Source organism: Rhinopithecus roxellana, chromosome 4 (assembly GCF_007565055.1).
Source record: "Rhinopithecus roxellana isolate Shanxi Qingling chromosome 4, ASM756505v1, whole genome shotgun sequence".
Taxonomy (NCBI): domain Eukaryota; kingdom Metazoa; phylum Chordata; class Mammalia; order Primates; family Cercopithecidae; genus Rhinopithecus; species Rhinopithecus roxellana.
In genome coordinates, this window is record NC_044552.1 from 43,628,076 (window position 1) to 43,649,094 (window position 21,019).

The window sequence follows — 21,019 nt, forward strand, 5'->3', positions numbered from 1 at the left end:
AGTGAATTTTAAATGGCTAATGATACATGTATATCCAATTAAATCAGTATTGGTAATTTGGGAATATACATGTTAAAGTCAGAAATTGTTTCTGGGTAAACTCATGTTTACAGACAATAGAATATATGCAGCTAAGTATATAAGCGAATAATCTGCGTAATTCAAAATTATTCATTTACTAATACAAAGCATTTTAAGTCTAGTGAAACGAACCTGTCAAAAAGTCGAAGAATTCACAATTCGAAACAACATAAACATATATAAACAAATACAACACATATAAACACAGCAACAAAATGCTAAGTGCCGTATTGAAGGACTGCAAATAATATCACAGACGAAGGTAAAACTCAGGAAGCTAACAAAGGCTAGGCAGGTGATATGTAAGCTGGATCCTAAAGATCCAGAGGATATTCCAGGCAAATGGAACACCACGTCTTAATTACAAATGGCTGAGTTTGGTCCTAATGGACTATTTATAAAGACTCAGAATACAACTGAAAATAATTAGTACTAATTTGCCAAATAAAATTTAATCTGAGTCCAAAGATATTTCCTGCTTTAAAATATGTTTCACCTGTAATTCTCAGAGAATTACACTGAAGCCAGGTTTAGCTTATACTAACAAAACAGCCTAATTATTTTATAAGTGTTTCAAGTATTAATAGAATGCAAAAAGATGAGATTTAGAAAGTGTCAACAGCAAAAAAATTTCACTTTAGGCCAGGCGCCGTGGCTCACACCTGTAATCCCAGCACTCTGGGAGGATGAGGCGGGCAGATCACCTGAGGTTAGGAGTTCGAGACCAGCCTGACCAATATGGCAAAAACCCGTCTCTACTAAAGACAAAAAACATTAGCTGAGCGTGGTGGAGGCTGAGGCGGGAGAATAGCTTGAACCTGAGAGGCAGAGGTTGCAGTGAGCCAAGATCGCACCATGGCACTCCAGATTGGACGACAAAAACAAAATTCCATCTCGGAAAAAAAAAAATTACACTTTACGAAAACTCACTTTAAGAGCAAATTAAAATTCTCTATCCCAGCTTTTTAAAAACATCTTCAAAGTAAACCTATGAATTCTATTATTTCCTAAAACACACACACACACATACACGCCTAACAATAAATCACTAAGGCTATCAAAGGCCAAAGAGGTTATGTACTAAGATGAAGTACACTCTCACATAGTCTACATTTGTGTCTGTGGGTGTGTGTGTAGGGGGGTGGTGTGAGGGGAGCACAAACATATCAGGACTAATATCTCTGACGAAAAGTTATACAGAGCAATAGTAATGGTGGTGGTGATGGGGGATTGGTTTATGAGAGTAAGTGAAGGCCTCACAGCGTAACACTTGAACCAAAATCTGAAGTGAGGTAGTTATCAATGCATAAATGCTGAAGAGCAATCCAGACAAAGTCCTAGAAGTACAATGGTCTTAAAAACAGAGCACACTTGATGCCTTCAGCCCCTAATACCATCATTTAAATTAAGCAATTTTATCAGGCGTGCTTACTAAAAACAAATTCCTAATAGGCAGTAGCAGAAGAACAAAACTACTACTAATAATGATAAAACAAAACTTCTTGTGCTCAAACTTCAAGACAGGCATTGTTCTACATGCTTTATATCTATAATTCTCAATCAGAGGTGAGTATGCCCATGCAGAGAATATCTGCCACGTCTAGAGACATTTTTGGTCATCACAACTGGAAAGGGTGCTATCTGCATCTAGTAAACATACTATAATGCACTAAGACAGCCCCCCCAACACACACACAAAATTATCCAGCCAAAAATGTCAACAGTGCCAAGTTTAAGAAATTCTGCTCTACATTTATTAATTCATTTAATCCTCAAAACCACCTTATATTATTATCCTGATAATATAAAAAATGAAATAAAATGAAATTAGGATCAAAGAGATTAAATGATTTGCCATAGTAGGTGACGGAACTAAAAGTCGTTTGTTTTTATTTGTTTAAGCTATCTCCTACAGGAAAAACAGAGCTAAAATCTGAACCCAGAAAACTTCATTTAAGAGTCAATGCGCTTATGACTACCCTATGTGTTTATAAGGTTAAATTCACTGGATGTTTACTGTGTGCAAGGCATTGTGCTAAACAAATTAAATGCATCATGCCATTGAATCCTCAGAACCAAACCATTATGCAGGTACTATCATTCCCAATTTACAAGAGAGGGGCTAAATAGCAAAGTTACACCCAATATTACCAAATAAATAAGTGACAGAGCCAGGACTCAAATCCACTCTGCATTACACCAAGGTCAGTTCTTAACCACTATGGTATAACAACACTGAAGATGAATCATAGGTTATCCTTCGAGGACAGAGTCAAAAATTAGTAAGTGGTTAGATCATGTGGTATGACACAATACTACAAAGTACCATTCTATAAAGCAATTCAACCTAGTCATCTACTCTATACCCCCACTTCAAATTCTGGTTCAGTTTCGTTAATTAGAATCTATTGGCAAGACATCATTAAAGAAAGCAAGGATCATGACTTCTTTTCTAAATGTATCTGGTAAAAAGAAGATATCAAGGTGTCTGCTGCACAAAGACAACTTAGACCAAAGCAGACCTAAGGCCCTAGGAAAGGATTAGAAGATGTTGAAACTGGCAAATGCTGAATTACAGTAGCCAACAGTAACAAGAAAGAGTTAACTTCAAAGTTTACAACTATATTGGCATTATAACATAACTGATATTATAAGCATTAGGAAATTGAATAAACCACCAAAGTAGTGGACCTAGCTCATCATCAAAACTATGGCCTAGGTAGTAACAGCCCAAGCTAATATGTACCTGGCACACATTATACGCCAGGCCCTGTGTATCGTATGCATTATCTCATTAGTTCCTCACAGCGACCCTGTAAGGTACGCGCAATTATTAGTCCTTTCTCTTTAGAGCAAACTGAGACCCAAATAATTACATAATTTACCCAAGGTCACATACCCAATATTCCCACATTTGAACCCATTCAGTGTGATTCCTGAGCCTACACTTTACACTCTATAATGCACTCTACACATTAAATTTTATGCTTTTAATGTATCATTAATGAAATCTTTAAAAATGCTAGAAACAAAAGTGACTCATCCTTCTTCCAAAATAAAGCAGGAATATGCACTTAGCCACCCTCTACACATAAAAAAAAAAAAAAAAAAAAAAAAAAAAGTTAGCCTCAATGCATATGAACATTAGAGGAAAAGCAATTTATCAGCTACAAACTTTTCCATTTATTTTCAGTCTAAAACTTTATGTTTTCATGTGCCCAGCTCACACAAATTACAAGTGAATTAAAATATTCAAGTTCAGCCTTTCTGTATAATCTACCATGCTCTTCAAAACTGTCTAATAAAGTCATATTATGCCAACAGGTTAAAACTTCTGGAAATATCTTAAAATTTTTACTCAACTATTTCTCTATGTCCACTCTTCATTGTATAATAGTCATAAAATTTTAAGATACCATTAAAAATGGTCTAAATTAAACACATTACGCAGGACAGTAATTGTCAAGTCCACACATAAAGCAACGCCTCATACAATGCCTTTTAAAACTCTTGATATTTTCCCCTTTAACTCTAATACACTGATTAACATCGGATGTCCATGAATCTTGTTTCCCAGCCTATATCTTTACTGAGAACAGTCTCAGGATCTCATGTATGTTTAATCACATCAATACTCTCAATATCTTTCCCCGTGTAATCAAAGGGCAACAATTAAAGAATATTTTTTGACTGTGTTCTCAAAAATGCAACAGTATCATAAATGTCTAACAGTTTGCCAAGTAATTTTTATAGTTGAAAAAGTGTCTATCCTTCTGAAAAGATACTCCAGAATTCTGAGAGGGTGCTCCAAGAAGAAATAAGATAAACATAGTCCAAGACGTACTTTGCCAGAAAAGAAAAAAATCCAGCAGGCACTTGTCAGAAAGAATTCTTGAAATGCAGATGAATAAAAACTGTTAGAAATCAGCACCCCAAGAATCCTGAACTCCTTGACACTGTGTGGTGAAATAGTTATTGGTAATACACAAACCTAAACGTTGACCAAAAAAATCTCATAATCTTATTAAAAAACAGAAAAGTTATCTCCAGAAAAAACATACGTAAAAAGGATTTTATGAGAAATTTAAATGGATCTTAAGAAAGTAAAATATATCAAAAAAGCAAACACCATCCCACCATGTTAAGGAAGACAAACATCATCTATTTTAGTAACTGAAACACAGAATTGTACGTATTATTTTTATTTACCAGTTTTTCCAAATAGGCCTCATACTATGAAAAAAATCTAAGCTCTTGATTTTGCAATACTCTAAGTTCTCACTTGCTGCCTCCCAACTTTTATAAGTAATACATTACATAAGTGAAAGTCAAAGACTGTCAACCTTTCCTAGTGGATTCCAATACTCAATAATATTTAAATTTTAATAACATGGTTTGAAATGATTAAAGACAAATTCCTTTCGATTTTTCTATCTTGAAATGTGCATGTGATCAAACCAATTTTTTACCTACATTTACATAGAACACTTCTCATAGGTGACTTTTCTGATTATGCAACATGTAAGTATACCGTAAGATCAACATGATAAAGTTATCTGAGGTCTATCCCAACAAGAGAGAATACATAACTAATTCAGGTGTATGCAAAAGCAGTAAAATAAACTACATTTTTCTATTCTTCAATAAATGAACCTATAAAGAATGTAAATAAGAGGCAAACTTTGGTCCCATCACTGGCTCATTTTTATCATTTTGACAAATGAGCTATCTGAAAAAGCTTAAAAGCTAAAGTTGCAATCTTTTTAAATAAAAGTAGCCGATTTCAGGACTGATTGTGTGGCTCAATCACAGCAATCATTACTCCTAAAAGTCTCTGCCACTAAACTCTGCTATCACCAGAAAATGAAGTATGTATTGTAAAATAATAATAACAGTGAGAATGACAATGATTATAATGAAGTAAAGAATCATTATGGTAATATATAACCAGTAAACAGACGAATGAAGAGAAAAATTAGGGGGAAAAGGTCTAAGTGATAAAGTTGAAAATTACTATTTAACAATAATCTTTACACAACACCTTTTGTGCTGTGGAAAGGAGCTATAAATTCAAAAACATAAGTATACTACAATAGAAAAGTTTCTGGTTCTTTGACTCAACATGTCGCTCTATCACAAACATACATCTTTTTCTACAAATATTTTCACAGTTCCAAACATTTCATTCAGGAATCAAAAACTGAATAATTGAGGCGTAGTTTTGTTAGATCCTAAGCAATCATTTTGACACAGGTAAGACAAGTTCCACCCCAAAATAGTAATTAAATACAACAATGTACTGTATAAGTACTCCCTTTGGAGTTTACTGTACTGGTTTTTAAATTTAACTTAAGGTAGTAAAGTTAGTATTTAGAGAAGTCTCAATAATTGTTCTTTTTAAATTAAATACCTCTACATGTAATGCAGATTAGGACTAGAATATTAAAGCAGTGTTGCCACTTAACATCAATCCATGAACATATTCTACGTGTGACTACTGGAAAGCACTAATAACCACCCCAATCTAAAGTCTCTAGGAATTGGCATTTAAAAGCCAAAAGACTGAAAAAGGTCACCTGACCCGGCAACACATCCTGAGGGAATGGAGGGACACAGTACTCTGCGCGATATCAACATTCTCTCTCTTTCTACTCTCCGCACCGCCCCCGCCCCCCGTGTCAGGTGATCAGTTATTTAGCACCATTAACACGTACGTATCGACAAGTGGTTCACTAAATTACAGGTATTATCGGAAGACAAGAGTCTAGGCTTCTCATTTCAAACTAAGCAAAAGGAGTCGACAGTTTGGGTCCCGGGCACAAAAGCGCGCGTTAACTGGTGGATAAATGGAACAGCAACTCTCATCTCCAAAAAGCAGCGGCAGAGAGCAGCCTAGCAGCCAGGGCCAGTCCCAGTTTCCCGAAACCAAGGCCCAAAGCTCCATGCTGGGGCTCCCTGAGAGGGAAGAGGCCCTAAGCCGGATCCCGGGGCCTTCGAGCCGGGCCTTCCAGGCAGCGCCCGCCGTGCCTTGGGCCTGCGCGCCCGTGCCTCGGCGGCAGCGGGGCGCACTCGCGGCAGACGGCTGGGTACCAGTGGTCGGGAGAGAGGCCGCGGTCCCGACCCTCCGCCTGGCGACCGCGTCGCTGCGACTCCCTCCCCAACCCGCGGTCCAAATGGTCCACAGGCGGCAGAGGCGCGGCCCAGGTAGGCCGAGAACGTTGCGCAAGAGGCCCAAGAGGCGATCTCTCGGCTGCGCGGGAGAAAAGCGCGGAGAGTCCGCCGCGGGAGGGGCGGAGAGGCCCGCGGAGGCGCTATGCGTGTGGAAGGGGATGGGGGAGGGGAGGATTGCCCGTCTCCCTGGCCGCGGCCACAGCCGCAACTCACCCAGCTCCGCCAGACGAGCGCTACCACTGGCAGCAAGAGGAAGATGGTGGACGCTGCCGCCGCCGAAGAGGAGGAGGAGGGGGCCCGGTGGGTGCCGCGGAGAGGGGGTACGCGCAGGACGTCGGCGTCGCTGCCACAGCCTCTTTTCCTCCTGGGACCGAATAGCTGCTGCTGACGACACTATTCCTGGCTTCCGCGCCGCCCTCCTAATCCTCGTTGCAGCAGCCGCCGCCGCCCTGAGCCCGAAGGTCGCTTGTCGCGTGGGGACTGTGCGACGGCGCGAGACCCCGCAGCCATCGGCGTGCGGCGGCGGCGCGGGAGCTGGAGAGGGGCCGGGTCACGTGACCCCACTGTTTACCGTTCCGGGGGCCGCGGCCTGCGTCGCTGCCGCGCCTGCGCGCTGTGGGGCCTCGAGCGCCGCGCCTCCGTGGGGCCCCGGGCTGCTGCACTCCCCGGCGCTGCCGCACCCCTCCCTGTCTTCCGAGGACGCGGCACCGCCTGCGGGATTCTAGCTCACACCTCCGGGCCGCCGGGAGGGGCGAATCAGAGGAGGGCTTTTTCTCGACCGTAATAAGCACTAAGGCTTCACAGTTAATACAATATTCATGCTCAGCTCCCCAACCCCAGGTACTTTTTATTAATTGACTGTGAGTTCAAGAATGGTAGAGTAGGATAGAGTAGATGAGACCTCTGCCCAAATATTTGTGCTGGCTCGGGACAGCAGCCTTGCCATTAACTACCTCCGTTACCCTCACCCTGCATGGCTGGTCTACCTCAGGACTCAAACTGCTACCTCCAAGAAACATTCTTGGTATCCAGTAAGCAGTCTTCAGAATATGGTCTTAGGTTTCCCTGAGGGGTCGCCAAGACCTTTCAAAAGAGCCTCCATTTCTTTGCCAGGAGCATCTGCCTAAGGCCAAATTTTCTTCCCATCCTTCAACCAAAACAGCATATAGCAGCTGATTCAATGCAGAAACAGATAAGAGAATCCAGCCATCTTCTATTAAGCCAGACATTGAGGAAATTTGCAAAAATTTTAAATATCACTCTTTTTATTAATTTGGAAAATATACTTTTCATAAATACATTATTTGTAGTAACAAATATTGTGTAGAGGTCCAGAGACAAAAAGTTTTGAGACCCACTGGTCGAGCAGACCCACTGGTCTGCTTCCACAGACACTTGAGCTAACCCCTATCTCAGCCCTTAATAAGCACTGTGAAGTAATTGTTGCTTGTCAGTCACTCCAACCAAAAGGAGCTCCTTAGGGACAGGGTTTGTGGCTTTTATCTGCAGGACCATTACAGTATTCAGCCAGTACCTGCTGAGCACCTTACTGTGTGGTCTGCACTGTTTTAAAACCTTTACAGTACTTGTTGATTTAAGCCTTAGACCAACCGCAGCCCACATTGTAAGATTAGTGCAGGATGGAAGAATAAGTCACAGGCCTGCGGTGAAGATCTGTTCTTTCCTCTCTCTACTCTTCTGATACTTTAAGTACTCCCAATACCAAATGCTCTTCTACAAAGGAGGTTTGGGTTGTCTTGATTCCACTGGATTCCTAGAGTTTCACCCCATGTCTTGACTAATGAATCCCTCAAGACTTTGTTTTACAATATTTTTGTAATGTGTTTTTGAGAAAGGAAAATAGAAATGAGTTTTGTTTTGTTTTGTTTTTTTTAATTCTCACTTGGGATGTCTGGGATGAATTATAAAAATAAGCCTAATGTTATCTTTACTCTTCTGGTGGATCTCAGTGTGAGATTTCAAAAGGGCGTTTGGAAAGAATAAAATTATTGTTATAAACAAAATCCAACCCCGAAGGAATTCAATAGAGTAGAACTTGATAAGGGAGACTACTAGCTGGAAAATCCTTTAGAAGGGCTGAGGAAAACTTACCTTCTCAGAGAAGTTTTAGTAAATTTAAGGTAAAACAAAATGGAGATTAAAAGAAAATGTAAGAATCATAAGACTGTCACATTTACAAAGCAAAGATTTCTGATCCTAAAAAAGTCAACAAGCGTGCCATAGGCATGATGTTTTGATTCTGTTATTTTGAACCAGCCAAGCACCCTGTTCACATTTGTCCATTAATGATCTTTGCTTTTTGCTTCCAGATGTAAACACGAACTATTTATCTTATACTCAATTCACAGAAAGGTTAGTAGAAGAAAGAACCAGCATAATAATACTGGCAACAGCTATAACTGCACACAGGACTTATTGGAAGATCAGATTGTATCAGTAACATTGAAAACTCCAGGCCGGGCGTGGTGGCTCACACCTGTAATCCCATCACTTTGGGAGGCCGAGACACGTGGTTCATGAGGTCAGCAGATTGAGACCATCCTGCCTAACACAGTGAAACCCCGTCTCTATTAAAAATACAAAAAAATTAGCCAGGCGTGGTGGTAGGCGCCTGTAGTCCCAGCTACTCAGGAGACTGAGGCAGGAGAATGGCGTGAACCCAGGAGGCAGAACTTGTAGTGAGCAGAGATCGCGCCATCGCACTCTAGCCAGGGTGACAGAGCGAGACTCTGTCTCAAAAAAAAAAAAAAAAAGAAAGAAAGAAAACTCCAAATTAACTTGGGAAAATTAAATTTGGTAGGAAAACAAGACAGAGTAATTGATAATGGCTAAAACTGACAGTGTATTTGTATTTAACTTAAAAATTTTGAAAGAAGGAAAATTTATAAAATTTGGATCTTGCAAAACGTTGATCCAAGAAAACTGAGCCTGGCAGAGATTAAGACCATGGAAAACAGTACGCAATGTAGATACAAAAGTCAATTTTGATACGAAAAAAGCTTGTCATCACTGAAACATTGCTCCCTACAGTATCACTACACTAAATGTGGGGGAAAAAAATTGGAAGAATTAACTACTATGAGCAGAAAGTCAATAAAAATATTAAATTTATTTAATGAAGTTTTTTCTGGCAAACACTTTCTAAACACACATACTTTTGTGTTAGTTTAGATTAGATTTAAATGTTTATATGCTTAAACACAGAATCAAAACATTGGGGTCAAAAGATTTCAAACTCGGCCAGGCCTGGTGGCTCACGCCTGTAATCCCAGCACTTTGAGAGGCCGAGGTAGGTGGATCACCTGAGGTCAGGAGTTCGAGACCAGCCTGACCAACATGGTGAAACCCCATCTCTACTAAAAATACAAAAATTAGCCAGGCATGGTGGCAGTCGCATGTAATCCTAGCTACTCTGGAGGCTGAGGCAGGAGAATGGCTTGAACCCGGGAGGTGGAGGTTGCAGTGACCCGAGATGGCACCACTGCTTTCCAACCTGGAAGACAGAGTGACAGAGATGAAAAACAAAACAAAAAAAATGACTCAAACTCATTTTACCGAGATCATCATTGAACTTGGAAGCTTAAGTTACAACACTTCTTCTTACATCATCGACTTGCTCCCTTCCACACATTTCTTTTCCTACTTTCTCTAGAAAGATGGGCCGCAGCTACTCAGGCTTTCAGCAGTAAACAGTGGGTGAAAAGAAGTGCAAGCCCCATCGGGAGGTGAAAATTTCCATAGCTTACCTCTGTTGAGGGGGTGCGGCCTAGGAAGGCTGGGTCAAACAATAAAATAAAGCTTTTCCACACATCAGGACTGTGCAAGCTATAAAGCACCTTTGTCAACTTCAGCAACTTTAAGGCACGGGCAAAGAGCAGAGAGAGACCTGAGGCATCAGATTTTAAACTAACTCTATGATTAACTGCCTTTGTGACCTTATCTCTCTGCGTTACTCTCCCTGCCAACACACTTCATTTGCTCATTTGTTTATTCATTTATTCCGTTATGCACCCCAATAGGTTTCAGAAATAAATGGTATTGTTCATGCCGTCAAAGAACTCAGAAGAGTGGCAGTAGATAATTAGGATTCAGCCTGGTGTGACAGCAGTTGGTGTAGAAGACCCATATGCATGTTTTATTTGACCTGGAGTGGGTATGGGGGCCTTTTCTGACAAAAGGGATGTCCTCAAGGTCAAAGAAGTACCAGAGAACTTGATGTGTTTTGGGAACTACAAATGATTCATTATCTGAATTGAACATGTTGCAGCCATGAAAATAATCAAAACTCTTTTAACAAAGAAACTGTTTGCGATTTTATCCCTCAGTGACAATATTACATCCCTACTTGAAATCTTTTCATAGTTCTCCAAAATATAAAGGATAAAATCCAGGCCAGGCATGGTGGCTCACACCTGTGATCCCAGCACTTTGGGAGGCTGAGGCAGGTGGATCACCTGAGGTCAATAGTCTGGCCAACATGGGGAAACCTTGTCTCTACTAAAAATATGAAAATTAGCTGAGTGTGGTGGTGTACGCTTGTAATCCTAGCTACTTGGGAGGCTGAGGCAGGAGAATTGATTGAACCCAGCAGGCGGAGGTTGCAGTGAGCTGACATCGCACCACTGCACTCCAGCCTGGGCGACAGAGCGAGACTCCATCATGAAAAATTAAAATCCAAACTTCTTAATGTAACCAAGGCCCTTTAGGATTGGTCCTTGCCAACTCTTCAGTCTCTTCTCTCCCTATTTCCTGCTTTTTAACTTATGATACAACAATACCTCATTACTTCCTATTTTCTACACACATCCACACAATGTCCCTCAACCTAAAATTTTTGCTCATGCTCCTCCTCCTGACGGGAATGCCCTCCCAAATGACCCCAAAAACCACATAATACCTCCTCTCATTTTATCTGAATTGTTCCTGCATCCTTTAAAGATGCAGTTCAATGATGTATCCTTCACACTTAATGGTGAAAAGATAGAGGCATCCCCATTCAAGCCAGGTTACATAAGGCTGCCACTATCACCACCATTATTCAATATTAGCCAATACTAGAAGGCAAGAATAGAAATAGTAGCTATAGAAAAGGAAAGGACACAAAAGATCATTATTTACATATAATAAAAACTGCCTGACAAAGAGAATCAATGAGACAACTGCTAGCAGTAAAAAGTTGCCTTGGTCCTATTTAAAAATCAGTGAAAAAAAATGATGACTTTCCCATAAACAACAATCATCAGTAGAGTACAGTAGGGAAAATAAATTCCAACAAAAATGTAAAACATTTAAGTAGCATAACAGGAAAAAAATGTGCATTTTTTATATGTACACAAAAAGAAAAGTTATACATATAAAGAAACAACCCAGAATAGCCAAAATATATTGAAAAAGAAGTGGAAAGGTGAAGGACACACACTTCCTGATTTCAACACTTATAATGAAGTAACAGTAATCAAGACAGTGTGGTACTGGCATAAAGATAGACATATACTTCAATGGAATAGAATTGAAAGTTTAGAAATAAAACCATGTGTCTATTTTCAAAAGACTTTTGACACGAGTGCCAAGAATACAATGGGAAAAGAATAGTCTTTTCAACACATGGTACTGGGAACCACTAATCAGCCACCTACGAAAGAATGGAGTTTGGACCCCCACCTCAAACCACGCACAAAAATCTCCTCAAAATGAATCTACCAGACTTCAGTTACAACAAAGAGGCAAAGGGCACCTGATAAGGGATAGTGAAATACAACTTTTATCTGATTAAAGACTGGTTTCCCAGTTGCTAGAGCAATTGTTTGTACTCTGAGCACATTCAGAATCAGAATCACAAGATATGATTGAAAGCAAGTTAATGTTGCATGCTCCTAGGCCCAGAAAGTAGAGAAGCAAAAGAAAGGGTCTTTAGTTTAAAAGCACAGCAAATGTTACAGCTCTCCCTACTCCAGGCAGAAGACTAAAGGTTACGTGTTCCCTGCAATTTGTGGTTTCCCAAGATGCTACATCAACCAGTCCAAAAGTGAAGAAGCATCTTCAACTGGAAGCAGAGTAAATTGGAGCAACAACAGAATGCATGTCCATTAGGCAAGGTTGCCTTTGGAATGAGGGTTAGGGGACCTGCTTCTTATGGGGCTGAAGAGAGCCATGCCTTTTCTCAAAAGGAACCATGCTAGCATTCCTGAGCTAGGTGCCCACTCATAAGTCTTTCAAATTACTTCACTAAAAGCCAATAACTTTTTTATAATTTGTGTTTAAATTCCAACTATAACAGAAGAAAAAGGTGGTAAAATGTTGTGTACAACTTAATGTCTACACAGAGAGAGAGAGAGCCTCAAGAAAATGTAAAATTTGCTTGGAGGGTCCAGGCTCCACAAGGACATTTTTTTCAGGAAGTTTCACCAATAGAAATATGTAGAAAACTTGGTTAATCACAAATTGGAATTCAGAAGACATATTGGAAAGATTGGAAGGGAGGGCCAGAAAAGAGGATTTCATCAAACTAAAGGAGGGGTTGGGAGTTGAAAAGGTGAAATTATGTGATAGCAGACAACCAGGAAAGTCATATAAGAACATTCTAGAAGAAGAAAAGGCTAATTCCAAGATACTATAGTAGTAACACATTTGGGAGGTTCTAGAAGCAGAAAGAAGACTAATCTGACTGGAGTATAGGGTGCAAGATAGGAAGATGAGAGATTGGCAAGAACAAGGCAAGATGTTTAGAATCTACTATAAATGAAATGAGAAGCTATGGGAGTATTAAAAGCAAAAAGTGACATCTGATTTTTTTGGTACAGTTGTTATTGAGATATAATTCACATACTATATAATTTGCCCATTTAAAGTGTACCATTCAATGATTTTTTAGTACTTTTTTAGTATATTTAGTGCATTTAGCACAGAATTGTACAAGCATCACCACAGTCAATTTTAGATCATTTTCATACTTCCAAAAAGAATTCCATGCCTTTTGGTCATTACCACCCCTGCTTTATTCCCTCACCAGCCCTAGGCAACCACTAATATGTCATTAATTGTCTCTGGATTTGTCTATTCTGGACATTTCTTACAAATGGAATCACATAACATGGTCTCTTGTGACTGACTACTTAGCTTTAAAATGTATTCAGGGTTTGTTCATGTTATAGCAAGCATCAGTACTTCACTTCTTTTTATTACCAATAATATTTTATTGTATGGGTATATCACAATTTTGATCCATTGACATTGATGGACATTTGAGTTGTTCCTACCTTTTGGCCTTTATGAATAATGCGACATAAACATTCATATACAAGCTTCTATGTGGACATACACTTTCACTTCTCTTGTGGTTATACTTAAAAATGAAATTTCTTGGTCCTGTGACAACTTTGTGTCTAGCAATTTTTTTTTTTTTGGAGACAGAGTCTCACTCTGTCACCCAAGCTGGAGTGTAGTGGTGCAATCTCGGGTCACTGCAAACTCTGCCTCCTGGGTTCAAGCAATTCTCGTGCCTCAGCCCCCCAAGTAGCTGGGATTACAGGTGTGCATCACCATGCCAGTATAATTTTTGTATTTTTAGTAGAGACGGGGTATTGCCATGTTGGCCACGCTGGTCTGGCCACCTGGAACTCCTGGCATCAAGCTCTCCACCTGCCTCAGCCTCCCAAAGTGCTGGGAATATAGACATGAGCCACCATGCCTGGCCTATGTTTAACAATTTTAAGAATTGCTGAACTGTCTTCCAAAGCAGCTGTACCATTTTACATTCCTAAACAGTAATGTATAAAGGTTCTAATTTCTTCACTTCCTCTCCAACACTTGTTATTTTCTGACTCTTTGATTATTTATATCTCATTAGGTGTGAAGTAGTATCCCACTGTATGATTTTCAATAAACCTATTCATGTTTTCTGTTTTCTCTTGAGTCTAATTAGCTGTTATAGTTTCCTAGAAAATTGTTCGTAATGTCTACGTTTTCCTATTTAGTAATACAAACTTTTTATTTTTATTATTCTCTTTTTCAGGTCCTTTGTATTTATTTATAGCTATATCAACATTTTTTCCTCATTTTTCTAAGGTTCTACCTTCTACAATTTTGTTTGATTAATTTTACCAAAGGTTTGTCTATTTTGTTATCATTTTTAATCATTTTCAGCTTTGTTAATCCACTCTACTACGTCTTTGTTTTCTATTCTTTGATTTGTCTTACACATTGCTCAAACTACTTTAAGGAAAATGAATTTTAGCCAAACAAGAGTGAACAATTATGGTCGAATACCTATAAAAGCGAAGATTACAGATACTCCATTGCAGAAATCCAGGAGGCTGAGAAAAATAGTGTTGCATGGACCAGAGTGGTAATAATAGGATTGAGGGAGATTTAAACACAGCCAGACTATCTTTTGTGAGTAGAACTCACGAGGTATACTAATGGATTAGATGCGGGACTAAAGAGAAAGAAGTTAAGAAGTTCAAGATTTGGCATCTAAGTAACAGGATGAAAGATGATATTATTTGCTGGATTTGGAGAGGATTGGTGTGGGAGCAGATTAGGGTGCAGGGGTACAATGATTCCATGGTAGGCATTTCATAAATTTTATGTTGGAAATATCTGTGAGATATCCAAGTGAGACTTTAAAATGAATAGTTGGATATAAAAGCTTAGAATTCAGGAGTGATGGTATAGCTGATGTTATGAATTTTTCAAGCAATCAGCATACACTAGATGATACTTAAAGCCACAGGACTAGATTAGATTACCTAAGGAGTAAATGTAGACAGAGGGATAAAAGGAGCAGAGATGGATCTCTGGAGCATGGCAATGTGTAGAGGTTGAGAGGAGGATGTAGCAGAAAGCTTATACCCAGGAACTTGCTTCAGGTGATCTCTGGAAGCTGACACAATCATGTATGTGAGGCCAGACAAAAGAGTCCTTCCTGATTATACTTTATTTATTTATTTATAGACACAGTTTGACTCTGTCCCCAGGTTGGAGTGCAGTGGCACGATCTTGGCTCACTGCAACCTCCACCTCCGGATAGCTGGGATTACAGGCACGTGCCACCATGCACGCTGGGCTCATTTTTGTATTATTAGTAGAGACGTGGTTTCACCATGTTAGCCGGGCTGGTCTTGAACTCTTAACCTCAGGTGACCCGCCCGCCAGCCTCAGCCTCCTAAAGTGCTGGGATTACATGCCTGAGCCACCACGCCCAGCCAATACTTTTGACACATATTTAAAGAAAAGCCTATGATACAAAGTTTTGTGTACTGCTTTAAGAAGATGTTTCATATTATTTTCAGAAAAGGTCTTAAGATTGTTGTGCCCTTCACTATGCATATGCCATCAGGGAAATCCAGAAGGTGGAAATTTCTGAAAGTGAAATGACCCAGTTTCTTCAATAGATTAATGACATAAAAAAAAAAAAAAAAAAAAAAAAAAAAAAAAAACTAGAAAAGGAAGGCGAAATATTATTAAAAGAGACTTAAAAAAACATGAAACAAATGCAATATGTAGATTTTCTTTGGATTCTGCATTGAACAAACTAGTAAACAACTGAACAAACTAATAACTGAAACGTAAAGACATTTTAAAGCAATTGGAGAAAATTGAATAGACTAAATATTTAAGGCCTTTAGAAATTTTTGTTTAGTGTGATAACTATATTGGGCTGTTTTCTATAAAACCCTTGTTTTTTAGAAATTCATGTGGACATTCATATAGGTAAACTGTCTGTTATCTAGAATTTTATTTTAAAAACTCCAGAAAAAATAATTAAGATTAAAAATAACGGATGGAGACTAGATGAAAGAAGAATGACAAAATGCTAATAATTATGAATGCTAGGAGGTGGGTACAAGAGGGCTTATGATACTGTTCTCGCTCTGCTTTTATGTATGTTTTAAAATTTTCACAATAAAAAGTAAAATTAAAAAAGATCATTGCTTTCACATGTGCACATTTATTTATTTATTTATGTGAGACGGAGTCTCGCTCTGTCGCCAGGCTGGAGTGCATTGATGCAATCTCGGCTCACTGCAACCTCACCTCCCAAGTTCAAGCGATTTTCCTGCCTCAGCCTCCTGAGTAACTGGGGCTACAGGTGTGGTCGCCACGCACAGCTAAATTTTGTATTTTTAGTAGAGACGGGGTTTCACCATGTTAGCCAGGATGGTCTCAATCTCTTCGCCTTGTGTTCCGCCCACCTCGGCATCACGAAGTGCTGGGATTACAGATGTGAGCCGCCGCACCTGGCCCATATTTAATATTTTTTCATGAACTACTTCTTTTATACAAACACGTTTAATGTTTTAAGCTTTGGATCTAAAAATGTGGCAGAGGAACACAGATTTGGTTTTAAGAAAAAAAATCACTTCCAATATTTTAACCTTCTTCTCAGTTTTCATTATATGCTTATGATTTCCAAAATCTCCCTTGAATTTAAATGACAGGAGAATCTTAATGCTGGGTTCCATGTGAGAAATGCTTGCCCTTTCAGGACACATCAATTTGGTTTCTTCTTAAGTAGCCAGTTAACATCTTCTCCAGGTAATCATTCATTGTTAGTAAGTCCTGCCAGGCTAGTATTGTAATCTGTCAAATATGGTAAAAAGTCTTTATTTTGTTCCAGCAGCCTTTTATGTATGTAACAGCAGATATTCCATCTTGCTTGAATAGTTTGTATGAGAACATGAAAAAACAATTCCAAAATCTGAGTTGATCAAATTAATATTCTACTTTTAATTCTTCCTCACAGAAGTGAAAAATTCTCAGAAGGAATTTTTTTCTTCAAAAACTTCGTAATATAAATGAAGTTAAACAACAAAATTTAAAATACAGTTCTTACAGATTATTTTGATGCTATGAATTCTAATTTTCAAAAGTTCTGCAAAGATTATAACTATGATGATGATAAAATCTAATCTCTATTATTCTGATACTATTTTTGAAATTTTTGTAAATATTTCTTGACTCGAAAATTGATACACTATTCTTCTTAAAGTTTTCTAGCCAACATTTTCTTTTAACATTGATATGAATCATAATTCTATAACCCTTTGTGTTTAATATTTGAAAGTCCTTAGAAATTGTCTTGGTACATTAAATTAACAGTGTTTATAATCATCATTAATCACCGCACCACTTACTCTTGTAATAATATAAATATATATTTGTACTTTAAGTAATTGATAAAGTTTCCAAATTTAAAGCCCTTGAGGACTTTGTTTTTAGGATACTTACCTATATTTTAAAGTGTATATTCAGATATCAATACATTCAAATGACGTGTTTACTGTATATTACTAGCTTGTTAGACTTCTTGTTTAGGATAGTAACCTATGTACTCACAGAATCACTGCTCAAGTTCAGGGATGTCTAGAATAATGCTGAAAAAGATATTCAGCTATTCAGCCATCCAAAGAAAAGTCAAAACCAAAGTGGTATTGAAGATTTGAGCTCATAACCAAGGCAAAGGCTGGACTACAAAGGAAAGGACGGTATCCTTTGTGGGATTTACACTGTCTCAAGGAGTCTCACTGGAAAATGAGTTGGATCTATAATAAAGCAAACAGTTAACAATACCTCTTCTCACTATAAAATATGTATTAAATCAGTGTGGTTGGAGTGGCCACCAAAATCTGATGCCAGGAGCATCAGTAATCTCAGTTATATTCCGAAGTGCTTGCAAGTTCAGTATGCAAAAACATAGATCCACACAATTAGATGAAGGCTTGGCCTCTGAACTTGGGAGTATGGCCACAAATTCTTTTGTCTAATTGAGTCATAGCTCTATGGGCAGAATTTTAGAATTTCAGCAGCAGATATTTGAAAGTGTGATCATAGGGAAATGATAGGAATCTAGCCACAGGAGTGAATGAGGTTCCAAGTAAGAAACTTAGCCCTGGAAGGGCAGGTGCATGAGTAGGAATCTGGTCCCAGAGAGGATAATGATTTATAGGATATTGTACCAGTAACCTGGAAATTTATGATGTGGACTCGTGCACTGGGGCTTTTGGGTGCCAAGGTCGGAGCCAAGGCAACAGCAAGACTGATTATGCTGAGCTGTTAAATAACTGCTGTTGAATTACACTCTTACAAACTTCTGTCCAGGAGGCCAGGGAAAGGGCTAACAGAGAAAACAAGCCACGTTTGTTAAGAATGATGCTGAATACTGTACACACATTATTACATTTAAGTGCCTCAACAATCCTACAAGATTGTTAACCTCATTTGGAGATATGAAAGTTTAAGTAACTGGGCACAGGTTTTAGCCAGGAGTCATGAAGTTAAGATTTGAACTCAGGTCTTTCTGCCTCACCTCCTCACTCTATGCTTTTTCCTCAGAACTTTGATCAAAGCTTTTTCTTCATTTGATGTGATTTGCTTCAATCTGTATCTAAACATAATCTGTATCCACTCTTTTCTTTTTCCTTCTTGTCTCAATATAAGAGAGACTCTTTGCTAGGTGCGGTGGCTCATGCCTGTAATCCCAGTATTTTGGAAAAACAAGGTGGGAGGATCATTTGAGCTCAGGAATTGATGCTGCAGTGAGCTATGATCACACCACTATGCTCCAGCCTAGCGACAGAGGGAGACCATGTCTCAAAAAAAAAGTAACACATGTTTATTGATTTAAAAACAAACCTTAAAGAAGTTATAAAAGAAAATGTCCCCTCATTCCCGCCCTCACTACCAATTTTACTCCACGTAATGTGTACCCTTCCAAATATTTTTTCTAAATATTTTTATACATAATGCATATCAAATATTTGCAACTGGATTTTCACTTGGTCTCCTGATCCCAATCACTATGCACTAGTCTGACCTTTGGCCCAATCAAATAGCAATGGGAGAATTCTTAGTAAAAGACACTAGAATGCAAGATATTTGAAGGCGGGGATTTTTGACTATTTTATTCACTGATATATCTCTAGCTCCTCAAACAGTGTCAAGTATATAGTAGTGGTTCAATAATATGTATTGAATGAATGAATGAATGAATCTCTGACAAAAGCCAAGAGGGGAGATTAGTGCAGAACAGCAGCTGGCCTGGAAGCTAACGGATAAAAATGGAGTAGACGAGACAATGATCTGGCTACTCCAATAATCAGAGAGGCTGATAAGTAGCATCTTAGACCACAGAAAGTAAAAGGCATCTTACTTGGTGACTTCTTGGATATTAGGGAGCCATGTTTCAAAACTTGGGTATGGACTGGTCTCTAACTCGCCAGGTGATAGGGGAAGTAATGTGTTGCCACTGCTGGGCACCATGAGGTAGGATGTAGGGCTCGTGCCTGAGTAAGCCCTTCTAGGGAAAGTGGTGCTGGGCTAGGGTCTTCCTTCACATCTGAGGTGTTTTATGTGCACCACCACCCTCTAAGCCAAAAGAAATTCTGAAACATTAGATTCGTTTGAGTCCAGGACAATTGCCTCCTTTTGAACACAAGCTCCCAAAACCTTCTACTTCTCAGTATATTGTAGTGGTTAAGAGCACATATTCCTCCTATCCAATACTGGCTTTACCAGTTATTACAATGACATACTGTATAACATAAGGCACATTGCTTAGCCTCTTGGCGGGTTGGTTTTTTCCTCTAAACAAATGGAAACGACAAGAGCTCCTATTTCCTAGGATTGTTCTGAAGATTAAATAATTACTATAAAACTCTTAGAACATCACTTGGTGTTATGGGCTGAATTTTGTGCCCCTAAAATTTGTATGTTGAAGCCCTAACTCCCAATGTAACTGTATTTGGAGATAGGGCCTTTTAGGAGCTAAAGGTTAAATGAGGTCATAAGGACGGCCTCATACAACTGGTATTGCAGACAACCATCTGCAAGTCAAGGAGAGAGGCCTCGTAAGGAACCAACCCTGCCAAAACCTTGATCTCAGACTTCTAGCCTCCAGAACTGTGAGATAATAACTTTTTGTTGCTTAAGTGTGAAATAATCGTATTATATATATACACATATATATGTAATTTATACAAACATGTTTAATGTTTTAAGCTTTGGATCTAAAAATGTGGCAGAGGAATGACAATTTGATTTTAAGAAAAAAAAATAACTTCCAATATTTTAATCTCCTTCTCAGTTTTCATTACGTGCTTATGATTTCCAAAATCTCCCTTGAATTTAAATGACAGGAGGATCTTAATGCTGGGTTCCATGTGAGAAATGCTTGCCCTCTCAGGACACATCAATTTGGTTTCTTCTTAAGCAGCCAATTAACATCTTTTAGAGGTAATCATTCATTGTTAGTAAGTCCTGCCAGGCTAGTATTGTAATCTGCCAAGTATGATAAAAAATCTTTATTTTGTTCCAGCAGCCTTTTATATATGTAACAGCAGATATTCCATCTTGCTTGAATAGTTTGCATGAGAACATAAAAAAAAATTCCAAAAAGCCCTCATTCCAAATACAGTTACACTGGAAAAAAAAAATATATATATATATCTATATATATCTATATCTATATATCTATATATATATCTATATATCTATATATCTATATATCTATATATATATCCCAGTTCCTGACTTAAAGCTGCTAAAACCCTTGTAGATAGGGGTGCTAGGAGAGTCTTCACTTCTGGCATTTGGTCTTTGATCCTGATTCCTGACACAGACCTCCTAAATTTCTTGTATTTCCTGGGTTATAGGAGGATCTTTTGTTCTAATGAGGTGACTTTTGGTGGGCTCCTGAGTAGCCTCAGGATGGGAGCTTGTTGCCAAGGGAAGCAATCGTATGACTAGA

At 38.8% G+C, this 21,019-nt stretch overlaps 1 protein-coding gene across 1 annotated transcript in view; it reads right to left on the minus strand.

Moving 5' to 3' along the window:
* The window catches only part of PHF3 (PHD finger protein 3), an 81,614-nt gene extending 74,811 nt beyond the window's left edge, over nt 1-6,803 (minus strand). Inside the window, 1 exon segment of the mRNA XM_010364274.2 lies at nt 6,466-6,803. The gene's annotated coding sequence lies outside the window, so the exon portion shown is untranslated.
* Between the last annotated feature and the right edge of the window lie 14,216 nt (nt 6,804-21,019).